The following is a 13,100-nucleotide window of genomic DNA, read 5'->3' on the forward strand; positions in this document are numbered from 1 at the left end:
CTAGAGTGTGTTGGCAATGTACTTACAACTAAAAAAAAAAAATAGAGATACCAACTTTACTGTAAGATAAAAAAGAGAGAGAGATTTATGGCTGGCAACAGTAATGAGCGATGTCCTCCCTCTTCTGTGCAATATGATATTATGATGTTACTGTAGTTTTTGACGGGGATTACGAGTTAACTAAAAAAAAAAACCTGCAACTAGAGAGAGTTGCCAACACACACACGCTATTGTAAGAGAGATGGATGACTGGGAGGGGCAACATTTCTGGCTATTCACAGTAGACCCAAATGGAGAGTTCACAAACCGAAAATGAGGCTCGGTGAGGCTCGCCTTAATGGTTTGCTCTTGTAAGGCATAAGCCTCATTTTCTCGCAGTGTTGCCAACACCTTACTCGAAAAAAATCACCAAGGTTTCTCTCCACGTTCCGCGCCTTATTTATTACGCTGACGATGTTTCACAGCGAAGAAAACAGCACCAAAACCTCAAAAAAAAACAAAAAAAAACACATCTTTTCTCTATGTTCCGCGCCTTATTTATTACGCTGACACAGCGTGATGAGTAAATGAATGTACCTTATCATAATTTTTTTATCCAAGTCCGGGGGCCATGTTTATATATTGTGACCTTTGTAAACTTCTCTCGGGAACGATGTGCCACACACATACACACACGCGTGCGCGCCTGTATTGTGACGCAAGCAAACAAACAAAATAATAATTGTTCTTTTTTTTAGGATCCCTGGCCCCTATATAACCTCGCCAGGGGTGCGTGGTGCCCAACCAAAAAAGTAAAGGTTCTCTAACGGCTGCGTTTTCGTACGGCCTTCGAACGTAAAATTGGTTCATCTGACCGTACATGCTGTTCATCATCAACTTCGCTGTGTTTTGTTTTGCGTCTATTTCGAGCAGTTTGCCCGGCGGTAAGGTCTTCTTCTCCTTGCAATTCTTGACTTTTTTTGATTTTTTTTTACGCAAGGCCATGATCTTGCGGATGCACGTGGCATTGAGCGTGCCCCGTGAGAAATATATGTGAAGATCAGCTTCCGTACAACCGGTTGGATTCGTAATGCCGCGATAAACATCAACTTCCGTGCCGGGCGGAACGTCCGCACGCGATTATACAACCGTTTTGTGTGTGTTAAATTGCTAGCAGCTTTTTGTAGGTAAGTTTTGTTTTTTTTGTTATTTTTTTTGCATGTGTGTGTGTGTTAATAATAATTGCGAGTTGTGTTAGTGAACAGGAAGTGGTGTTTTGATTAAACATCGAAATTTACGCTAAACAAAAAAAAAATATGAGCATACATAACGTGCGCTTGAAAAAAACTATTCTTCATCGCGAATAATATAAAAGCGAGGTAACAATCGGAGGAAGGGGAGGGATGATGATCATGATCATGTTAGTTTACTCATGGTGGATGGTATTGACGTGTGTACTCTGGGTTGGATTTGTTGTTTTAAGTCTATTTTATGCACAGTAATGTTAATCGAAACTGGACCTACAGTAAAATCCGCCGGGTATCGAACTTGGTGTTTTAAATTATACAAGTACATAGGGGGAAACTTTATTTTTTGAATGTGTTGATACTCTAAATTGGATTTGTTTTTTTTTATGTCTACTTTATGCACAGTAAGGCTAATCGAAACTGAACCTACAGTCACCAAAAAAATCGACAAGGGGTCGATAACTCTCTCACTGTTTCCAACGTACTTAGGTTTTTTTTTTGATAGACGACAACGGCGGAGTCATCAATGAGTAAACATCTGTGAACTCGGTGAACAAGTCAACTTTTTTTTTCAGTACGTCAATATTTTTTTTCTTATTTCTTAGTGAATAGGTTATGGATGACTTGCAACGACGAAGGTCTTCTAGCAACACGTACTTAGCTTATGCCTCTTCCACCGAATATTCAACACGAGAGGGCTGTGTTAAATATACAGAACAGCGATAACAAGTGTTTTTTTTGGCGTATATTGGCTACACTGCATCCTGTTTATTGCAAAAATAATCCACAGTGGGTTGGATATTACAAACAATACGAGTCCGAGTTTTGAAAGTGTAATGTCTGGCATCGAATACCCGGTGACCATTTCTGATACATCAAAATTCGAAACACGAGCACGAGATGCAGAAGGAAAACGCTTAATCATCAACGTGTATTCCTATACGTTGGATAAACATGTCGTGCATCCCGTCAGGATAAGCGATGTCGACGATGATGATGCTCGTGTGATTAATCTTCTTCTAATTTCAAACGACAGTGTTCACTATTACTGTCTCAGGAATGTTATGCGCTTCCTCTTTTCTCTATAAAAAAGAGAGATTTGTGTTGATTGTTTGGTTAAAAAGAATTTCCTAATTATTTGTTTTTTTTGTCACAAGAATTGTTTGAATTTCAAACATTCCTAAGTGTTTGCTTAAAGATTGATGCATTAACCTGTTAAGAATGTCACATTAATAATACTGGCTCGGAAATGTCATGTCCTCTTCCTCTATAGAAGGTCATATAAATGTGCTAATTGGTTGGTTAGGGGGGATTTTTTGATTAGTAAATTGAGGTTATAAATGCGTACGTATAAAGGTTTTGCTAATATGGAATGCTAAAGCTTAGTACTTGGCTCTCTCAGAGATTCGAATTCTATTAGGTTAAACAGCATAGAAATTTCACAGCAAGAATTCTCATATTTACTGACGATATTCTTAACAACCTGTGTTTTGATTCCACTACAAAAACTGTATACAAAATATGCAGTCCCTAGAATGAGATGGATGAGGCTTATGAACCTCGACCTATACAGTTGTACAATCTGGCAATGAATAGATGTTGTTTTTTTATTAAGCATAGCAGAGTGTTTTCGCTTATTTTAATATCAGGCAACAATGTTAGAAAGTGGCCCCAAGAATAAAATTTAAAATCACTAATGTGATATGAACTTTTTACTTGTGTGTATTTGAATATGAAAGTAAGGTATTTTGAATAATTGAGGGGGACAATCACAAGTAAGCTTGCAATGGTATTGGGAGGTGTCACGAGTTCAAATTTTAGACGATTTCTGTTAATCTGCTAAGACGATATCAGTACGAAAAAATTTGTAAAAAAGGAGAGGCTAATGGCAACGATGAGGATGAATAATGATAATTATGATGAAATTGATGTGTGGCACTTAGAAAACAAAAAACTTCAAAGTAAGTCAGAATACATATTCATTGCAGAAACATTAGATTGTAAACAACAATTTAGCATCCTAATGAAGATTGACACTGAAAATTAACAAAAAATGATCTTCGTGAAGTACTGTGTAAAGAATGTCGGAGACTTGGCGTTAGCCTAGTTGGAGAAGTTGACAGTGTATTGGCAGAGGGCTGGCCTAACTATTAAGTCGAATTCTATTAAGGCTATCGAATGCTGAACCGTGCGTAACCATGAAGAATGGAGCCACGAAACAACTGGAGGGGGGAGAGAGAGAGAGAGGCAACGTTCACAAATGCAGTGAATCATCTATTGGACATTTTCCATCAGGACGTCGTGACAATGACAGGAGTAAAAGATGAAAAGTTTCTGGACTTGCTAAATTCTCACCTTTTGGGAAATTTGACCATGCTAATGTATCACGCATTTAAGAAACGTTTACAACATCCATGCTGGGAAAATTGGTGATAGTAGACTTCCAGGAAGGCAGAGATGAAGATGGAATGACAATATTGAGATGGACCCGAAGGAAATTGGTGTACTGGTCTTTCCATAGTGACAGACGGAAGCATTAGTTTGCACCACTACAGCCGGGCATCTCTTTAACTATTTTGATGGAAATATACTGTTAATCAACTTTATCTACTCTTAACATTCCACTGTCTTATTTTCAACAAGATCTTTGAAAATCATTCAGATTTCAGATCGTTCAGTGGATTAAATCATTAACTTCAAAACATTCTTGAGTGTTCACCGATAACGTAGTGGCTATCATTGTCACATTGTAATCAAGAACTTCGGATGGTGGAACACTTCAGTTTGGTCCTCGCTTTAGAGCGAGTATGCAGTTCGATTATTTATCTTTCTGATCACAAAATGAATTTTCTGTTTTTTCAAAGTATTTTTGGTTCAGCTAATAATATTCAGAGCTTAGTTAATATGTCCACCTGTTCCACTGAAAAGGTCACCGTTCTCTCATTTCATAGTAGAATTTGGTTTGCTCTTATTCTGGCAAAGTATCATGTGAGCGTTTATTTTTTTTATCTTTTAATAAATACAATCGTTTTCGACAATGTTGCTCTAGTACATGTCGAGAGTATTTTAGAAGGTGTACTGAGAAGTGCCCCTTTCACTTTAAACAGACTGTTCAAAGCAAATTTAGCACTGATAAACGACAAAAAAAGTTTGAATTAATATTAATTGCTAAAACAAACGTTGAAACGTTTCAGTAAACGTTCTTATACGTTCTTAAACGTTGAAACGTTTATATAAGAAACGATAAAACGTACTGTGATACTTATCTTCACGATTAGTCAAACGTATCATTCATTCGCTCTTCATATTTTCCATCCTTAAATTCTGATAATTATGTATTTTATCTAACAACAGATTAAATTATATACCAAACATTATCGAGAAGCAATTCTCAAAACATTATACTAAGATATTAACATTATAATAAGTGTCCCTCCATAGCCATTTCAGTCTTCAAACTGCTTCCAACGGCTTCCGTACGTTGATTCGCGATTAGTCAAACATGTCAAATGTAACTGCTATTAGTAAACGTACGAGGAAAAATAAGTTTTTTAGAAATTCTCTTCTCAATAAGAATACTATATTACCACCTTCATTATATTAAATATTAATTAATTAATTAATTCTCTAGCACTCTTGATTCTGAAAATTCGTAGTTACAGTTCAATTTGTACTTATCCTGAGCAAAATTTATATATATTCTATTCCAATCTTTACAGATTTCTTTTAGATTCATCTCCATGTTCGTTTTGGTCCTTTACCATCAGGTTTCCCAACAAGATTCCTGTAAAAATCTCCTTTATTCCTTTCTCATTCGTGCCGGTTTAAAAAAAAACATAGAAAGTTAGTTAGTTAGTTGTTTCCCACTGTACTATTTCAATTTTTGAATAATCACATGTTAGTTATGAATGCATCGTTGACATCCTGTCTGATCATATATGTGTTTGGGCTGAGGCTCCGTATCTACCTGCAACATTATTTCTTTTCTTCTTTTTTCTTGTTATCTGCTTTCTATATTTAACATTAGAAACAACACATTCCCATTAACAATATTTCATGTTATGCAAAACATTTAAGTTTTATACACCATTAGAGGTATGATTGCAACAAACGTTACCACTACGTCATCCGACAAAAAAGCCAGAATCGGTATTGTTATATTTTATTGCTCAGGTCATTTCATTTTTTTAATATGTATAGCTATAGTGAATATACTAACTTAAGCCCTCAGACTCGTAAACCAACAAATATACACACCTCTGTTAACTGCCTTGTATTTTGAGGAGAGGGGGGGCAATTGTAGCTGTTGGTGCAATACACTTTGAAGTTTTTTGTTTTCTAAGTGCCACACATCAATTTCATCATAATTATCATTATTCATCCTCATCGTTGCCATTAGCCTCTCCTTTTTTACAAATTTTTTCGTACTGATATCGCCTTAGCAGATTAACAGAAATCGTCTAAAATTTGAACTCGTGACACCTCCCAATACCATTGCAAGCTTACTTGTGATTGTCCCCCTCAATTATTCAAAATACCTCACTTTCATATTCAAATACACACAAGTAAAAAGTTCATATCACATTAGTGATTTTAAATTTTATTCTTGGGGCCACTTTCTAACATTGTTGCCTGATATTAAAATAAGCGAAAACACTCTGCTATGCTTAATAAAAAAACAACATCTATTCATTGCCAGATTGTACAACTGTATAGGTCGAGGTTCATAAGCCTCATCCATCTCATTCTAGGGACTGCATATTTTGTATACAGTTTTTGTAGTGGAATCAAAACACAGGTTGTTAAGAATATCGTCAGTAAATATGAGAATTCTTGCTGTGAAATTTCTATGCTGTTTAACCTAATAGAATTCGAATCTCTGAGAGAGCCAAGTACTAAGCTTTAGCATTCCATATTAGCAAAACCTTTATACGTACGCATTTATAACCTCAATTTACTAATCAAAAAATCCCCCCTAACCAACCAATTAGCACATTTATATGACCTTCTATAGAGGAAGAGGACATGACATTTCCGAGCCAGTATTATTAATGTGACATTCTTAACAGGTTAATGCATCAATCTTTAAGCAAACACTTAGGAATGTTTGAAATTCAAACAATTCTTGTAACAAAAAAAAACAAATAATTAGGAAATTCTTTTTAACCAAACAATCAACACAAATCTCTCTTTTTTATAGAGAAAAGAGGAAGCGCATAACATTCCTGAGACAGTAATAGTGAACACTGTCGTTTGAAATTAGAAGAAGATTAATCACACGAGCATCATCATCGTCGACATCGCTTATCCTGACGGGATGCACGACATGTTTATCCAACGTATAGGAATACACGTTGATGATTAAGCGTTTTCCTTCTGCATCTCGTGCTCGTGTTTCGAATTTTGATGTATCAGAAATGGTCACCGGGTATTCGATGCCAGACATTACACTTTCAAAACTCGGACTCGTATTGTTTGTAATATCCAACCCACTGTGGATTATTTTTGCAATAAACAGGATGCAGTGTAGCCAATATACGCCAAAAAAAACACTTGTTATCGCTGTTCTGTATATTTAACACAGCCCTCTTGTGTTGAATGTTCGGTGGAAGAGGCATAAGTTAAGTACGTGTTGCTAGAAGGCCTTCGTGGTTGCAAGTCATCCATAACCCATTCACTAAGAAATAAGAAAAAAAATATTGACGTACTGAAAAAAAAAGTTGACTTGTTCACCGAGTTCACAGATGTTTACTCATTGATGACTCCGTCGTTGTCGTCTATCAAAAAAAAAACCTAAGTACGTTGGAAACAGTGAGAGAGTTATCGAAAAATCTCCCCCCTTGTCGAGAGGCGCGAATTCCACGCCGCCGGAACGGACGTTCCGCCCGGTACGGAAGTTAATGTTTATCGCGGCGTCACGAATCCCACACCGGCTGTATGGAAGCTGATCTTCACGTGTATTTCTCACAGGACACGCTAAACGCCACGTGCATACGCAAGATCATGGCCTTGCGTAAAAAAATCAAAAAAATTAAAAAACGATAAGACTTTACCGCCGGGCAAACTGCTCGAAATGGACGTCAAACAGAACACGGCTAAATTAATGATGAATAGTATGCACGGGTAAATATACAAATTAAAAAACATCCCCGAAGAGATTCACCCCCCACGTCAATCAATTTTACGTTCGAAGGCCATACAGGAAAACCTTTACTTTTTTGGTTGGGCACCACGCACCCTGGCGAGGTTATAGGGGCCAGGTATCCTAAAAAACAACAATTATTATTTGTTTGTTTGTTTGTGTTACAATACATACGCGCGCGCGCGTGTGTGGCACATCGTTCCCCGAGAGAGAGGTTTACAAAGGTCACAATATACAAACATTGCCGGAGTTGGAAAATTACGATATGGCGCATTCGCTCATTACTGTTGTCAGCTATAAGTTTTTCTCTCTCTCTAGCCCTTGCCAAGTAAAAAAAAGTGTAGGTAGGAGTTGGTAACACTGCGAGAAAATAGAGATCATGCCTTACAAGAAAAAACCATTAAGGCGATTTTTACTTGATGACATTGAACCCGTGCAGTGTTCCCACCCATCCATCTCTCTCTTTTACGGCAGTGCCGGCTCTCTTTGTTTAGTATATGTAGGTTGGCAAAAATTGCTTTATGCACTGTAAGGCAAGCCTTAAGTAAGGTTGCCAGCTCCTTGCTTTAGGCTAGGTTAGACCAAGGGAAAAAAAGCTGTAGGTAGGCTGTCGGTTGTTTAACTCTTCCCTCTCTCTCTCCTCTCTCTTTTTTTTGTAAAAGATTATGGCAAAAATACCAGTAGGTTGGCAACCTTGCTTTATGCACTGTAAGGCAAGTCTTAAGTAAACTTGCCAGCTCCTTGCTTTAGGCTAGGTTAGACCTGGTTAGGTTAGGCTAGGTTAGGGTGGGTTAGGTTAGGTTAGGTTAGGTTAGGTTAGGTTAGGTTAGGTTAGGTTAGGTTAGGTTAGAGTGGGTGTTGGCAGCTGTCGGTTGTTTAACTCTTCCCTCTCTCTCTCTCCTCTCTCTCTCTCCTCTCTCTCTCCTCTCTCTTTTTTTTTGTAAAAGGCTATGGCAAAAGTACCAGTAGGTTGGCAACTTTGCTTTATGCACTGTAAGGCAAGCCTCAAGCAAGATTGCCAGCTTCTTGCTTTATGCACTGTAACGCAAGTCTCAAGCAAGGTTGCCAGCTTCTTGCTTTAGGCTAGGTTAGACCCAAAAAAAAACCTTGGTGATTTTTTCGAGTAAAATATTGGCAACACTGCAAGAAAATAAGACTTATGCCTTACGAGAGCAAAGCATTAAGGCGAGCCTCAAGCAAGATTGCCAGCTCCTTGCTTTAGGCTAGGTTAGACCAAGAAAAACCTTGGTGATTTTTTTCGAGTGAGGAGTTGGCAACACTGCGAGAAATAGGGCTTATGCCTTACAAGAGCCTCAAGCAAGGTTGCCAGCTCCTTGCTTTAGGTTAGGTTAGACCAAGAAAAACCTTGGTGATTTTTTTCGAGTGAGGAGTTGGCAACACTGCGAGCCCCACCGAGCCCCATTTTCGGGCGCAGAACCGGCTTAATTGGACTACTCAAAACTATAAAAAATCAACAAAGAATGAGTGAATGCGATAGAGTGATTTGGTTTATTTTATTTCGCATTTCTGCCACTTTTGGCTAATCGCAAAGATGAGGATGAGTGATAATATGGTGAAACGGATGAAAGGATAGTGACAAAGAACACCAGATTCGAAACCGGGACCCTGGCTTTGTAGTGCGTTATGCTAACCACTCCGCCACTGAGGCCGACTCAACAAGAACTATCTGATATCGCCCTATAGTTTATACTTATACTTGCTACAACTGCAAAAATGACACAGATTTTATTATGTTGACTTGTACATAATATTTTACAAACAAAAGAACATGATTATCTATTCGTATACTCCACCTCATCCTATACATATTATAACAAACTCTTGTAGCCATGGTTACCACCTCGTTACTCTTTCTCATTCGGTACTTATCTTCCTTCTCCCATACTCAAAAATAAAATAAAACAAAGATGAAAAATCTCAACATACTGCAGACTTATTTGCTTAGTTATATCTATATGGAGGTATTCCGCGTTGGGTAGACCTACTAAGATCCTCTTGGGTAGACATGCCGCCATAGTCTATCTTCTTATTTTCTGTACCTATCACTATCCTTAACTTGCTCGAGATTCGAACCTTGAACTAATGACTTCGCAGTGTGTCACGCTAATTTCGTTAGACTGCACTTTCTTATGCCACGAGTAACGACAAATGCTTTGAAGAGTGGGCGTTTGGTGAATTCAGAAATTGTTATTAAAATGTTTAATAACATGTCACCGATTATGATTAACAAAATTGCACCCTTCTTATAATGTCTGGTCTTACCCGTTATGAAACGAGAGAGAAGATAAAAAAAAGTTCCCATGCCGGGAATCGAACCCGGGCCTCCTGGGTGAAAGCCAGGTATCCTAGCCACTAGACCACATGGGAGAAGTGAAGCATTAATTTGTTACTTACTGCACATATTTTAAAACTAATGTTCGTAGTTTGATGATTTCGTGTGAAAACAAGAATACACCTGCAGCAGTTGCGTAGCTAGTGGAAGGTGCCAGGGGGCGCTGGTCCAAGCTTTTAAAAAGAAAAGAGGAAGTATGGAGTGTGGAGAGTTGGAAAATCAAGTGATAAAATCCATACGAATCCTGTAAGGTATACAATCCCGCGCACTTGTAATGTATTTCGGGTTGCATTTATTCAAGGGGCGAAGTGCGTATGTCTTCCTTTTGGATAAAAAGCGATGTATGACGCAGCATATGGATAATCCAAAGGGCTACTATTAGTGTTCAATATTTATTAATCGTATAGAAACATCAACAGATTGATCAAAATATTTTTTGTTCAATTTTAACCCAATAATTATAATGCCACTTTCTCGACTTGCTTAAATCCAATTGTTTGTTTGAGTTTGTCTTTAAGTCTGCACAGAAAGGCTAATCGGGACTGATTCTATAGTTTACAGTGGGATCCGAACCATTATGTGTCTCCACCGGCTATCGAACCCGGTTCTTTGATTACAAGGGAACAACGTTACCTGTATTTCTTCCAGGTATATATGTATAATTTTATATGTAGCTTGCTGTTCCATATGCAGCTTATCATATATAGATAGATCAGCGGTATATATCAGCGGTGGAAAAATTTTTTTTTTTCACTTTTTCATTATGAGAGGAAACAACATACAAAAGAACTATGAATTGATAAACTACTTCATTTTTATATACCTAGGTACTGTACACACAAGTACTTAGCTGTCCAACCAAAAACAAAACATAACACAAAATCACTTCATTTCTAAATTGCATATCTCAAGTGATTTATTCATTGTATGTATTTAAAGGATATTCTTGCTGTCAAACAAATAAAATAATCACTACTGCGCATACACAAACACATGTTGAAAATCACATGATGATAAACAAAATTCATTCATGACTGAACACAAATTACACCATTCTTTCCCTTGATGTACGGGAACAGACTAATCTTCTCGCGCCTACAGCTAGCAAGTTCAATGAAACTGGAATTTGAGTAGACATTCGGGGAAGAAAGGAATGCAGCTTGACAGGGAGCGAAGTTTGTTTTCGAACTGAGATTTTGTGCATAGGAAATCCAAATTTGCAGCGTCTTCCTGATGTGATCGAAGATAAAACGTACTTCAGCTGCAAGTGGTAGGAAACTTTAGGCAAACGTTTCGTTACAAATCGACAATTTGCGCGCACAACCTCGATTGCCGGTTTTTGAGTGTTTTCTACTTAATTTGATGATATTTCACGGTTATTTAGCGAAAAAGCGTTCATTTCGTGGAAAAGCACACATTTCGCATTACTTCGCGAATAAAACTCATCCATATTTCATCATTGGGGTTGTAGTTACGTGCAGAATGTTCAAAATTGCATCTTTTTTTTTTTTTTTCACATTTCGCGATTTCGCGCATCGCGAAAATTCAATGTCCCTACATATATGTAACATTACATTGATAAATATTAGGTGGCAGAGCAGTCTATAGCCTGAATCTCGCCCGCTTAATAAAGAAATATATTATTATTTATTAATATAACGCCATCGAGACCTTTAAGTCAAATAATTGGTTGCCTGCAGTGGAGGCGATTGGGTATCAAAACTACGGGGACAAGGACAGTTTGCTTTCCCTTTGTAGATAAAGTTTAGCGTAGTTTGGGGCTAAAGCTCTCCCTAATCACAGCCACTGGTTGGTTACTTTCTCAACCAATGATGATTGAATGCGTATCATAACGTTAATTAAAAAGTCATTCGTGTGAGCCCGCATTAGTTGAAGAGTTATGTTCGTACACTTTCGAACGATCGACTACGTTTACGAGTTATGCTTATTTGTTGTCCATAGTTTTCCTCTGACCTTGCACGCTTTGAGGCATTCAAATGTTCGGAAACAAGGATGAGTCAGCGTTCAGCGTTTCTGGAATCTTCCACCTCGGGGACTGACGGACGGGGGATTGCTCTCGCCTCACCGGTCGGGAGGATTATCGATTGCCGCATGGGAATCCTTCTCTACGTGTCGACTCTCTTTTGTTTACTGCGCACTTCTGGCCGCTATCGATTGCGTGATCTGCTTCCATTGGGGGAGGGAATATTGCTCCAAGAAAATCCCACCAATCACAAGGAGACTGCTTCTTCCACACACTAGGGCCTGGAGACAGAGGGAGGGGGCGACTGATAAGCGGCGTTGCCACATTGGCCCACAGAGACCATGGTTAAAGTAGAGGGGTTGAATCCCCCTCTTTCAAGCGTTTTCGTGTGGTAATACCAAGAAAAAAAGTGAAAATTTTGAGAAACTACAATAAAATATCCCGACCACCTTACAATAATCTTGATTTTACCTTTCCACTTTCAAATTTTTCATTTTTATTTTTGTCACTTTGCTTCGCTTTCCTTCCAGTTTTGGCTAATAGCGACGGTGAGGATGAGTGATGATATGATGACATTGATAAAGGGACCAGAACGGGATTCGAACCCCAGCATAATGTGCTAACCACTCCGCCACTCAGGTTTGCTCCACTTTTAAACCTTATACTTTACCTTACATTGTCGTTCCATTAAAAGTTCAAAGACTTGCATTGAAACAGGCCGTTTTTCACAGTAAAATTAATTTCAGTATTAAACGTAAAGCGATTTCGCAAGATAGGTGGTTATGCCTTCACTTGTCCCCTTGGAAAAAAGAAGATTTGCTTCCTTCTTCCTTTTGTTTGAACCTCTTCTCTTCTTTTTTCTAATTTCTTGTGTCTTGTTTCTGGCTCTTCCATCTTCTTTCGTCAATTTAAGCATACCTTTCTTTGTCCTTATCTTCATAATCATTTCTCTTTCTGTTTCTCCTCGTTTTCAACCTTACTCCCTTATTTATGATCTCTTGCTTAGATTTCTTGTCTATTATTGTTTTAAGCACCGCACTCCCAAACTTCCTCAGTAATAATGATAATATGAAAGGAAGTTATGTAATATCAATACATGTAACAGTATTGGTATAGTTCTAGAGAAATGTCCAGAAAAAGTTCCAATCTACTTAATAATACATCTAGGAAACATTCTTCTTGCATCCCAATAACATCCAGAAAATGTTAAATACCAGTCAAAAAGATGTTCTTTTTACATCTGAATTATATCCAGCTAAGATCCGAATATAGTCTAAAAATTGTACTTTTCTTATCCATGCAATACCCAAACTTTGTACAAAGATATGTCTAAATCGTAGCATAACCTCCAGATAACAACCAACTGGACGCCTAAAACAAGTCCAAAAGTGATCC

The 13,100-nt window shown here is 37.9% G+C and overlaps 1 non-coding gene across 1 annotated transcript; it reads right to left on the reverse strand.

Moving 5' to 3' along the window:
* Positions 1-9,684: 9,684 nt before the first annotated feature.
* On the reverse strand, positions 9,685-9,756 carry TRNAE-UUC (transfer RNA glutamic acid (anticodon UUC)). The gene has a single exon. It is a non-coding gene; the product is annotated as a tRNA-Glu (tRNA).
* Positions 9,757-13,100: the final 3,344 nt, after the last annotated feature.

Source organism: Lepisma saccharinum, chromosome 28 (assembly GCF_977018435.1).
Source record: "Lepisma saccharinum chromosome 28, izLepSacc3.1, whole genome shotgun sequence".
Classification (NCBI taxonomy): Eukaryota; Metazoa; Arthropoda; class Insecta; order Zygentoma; family Lepismatidae; genus Lepisma; species Lepisma saccharinum.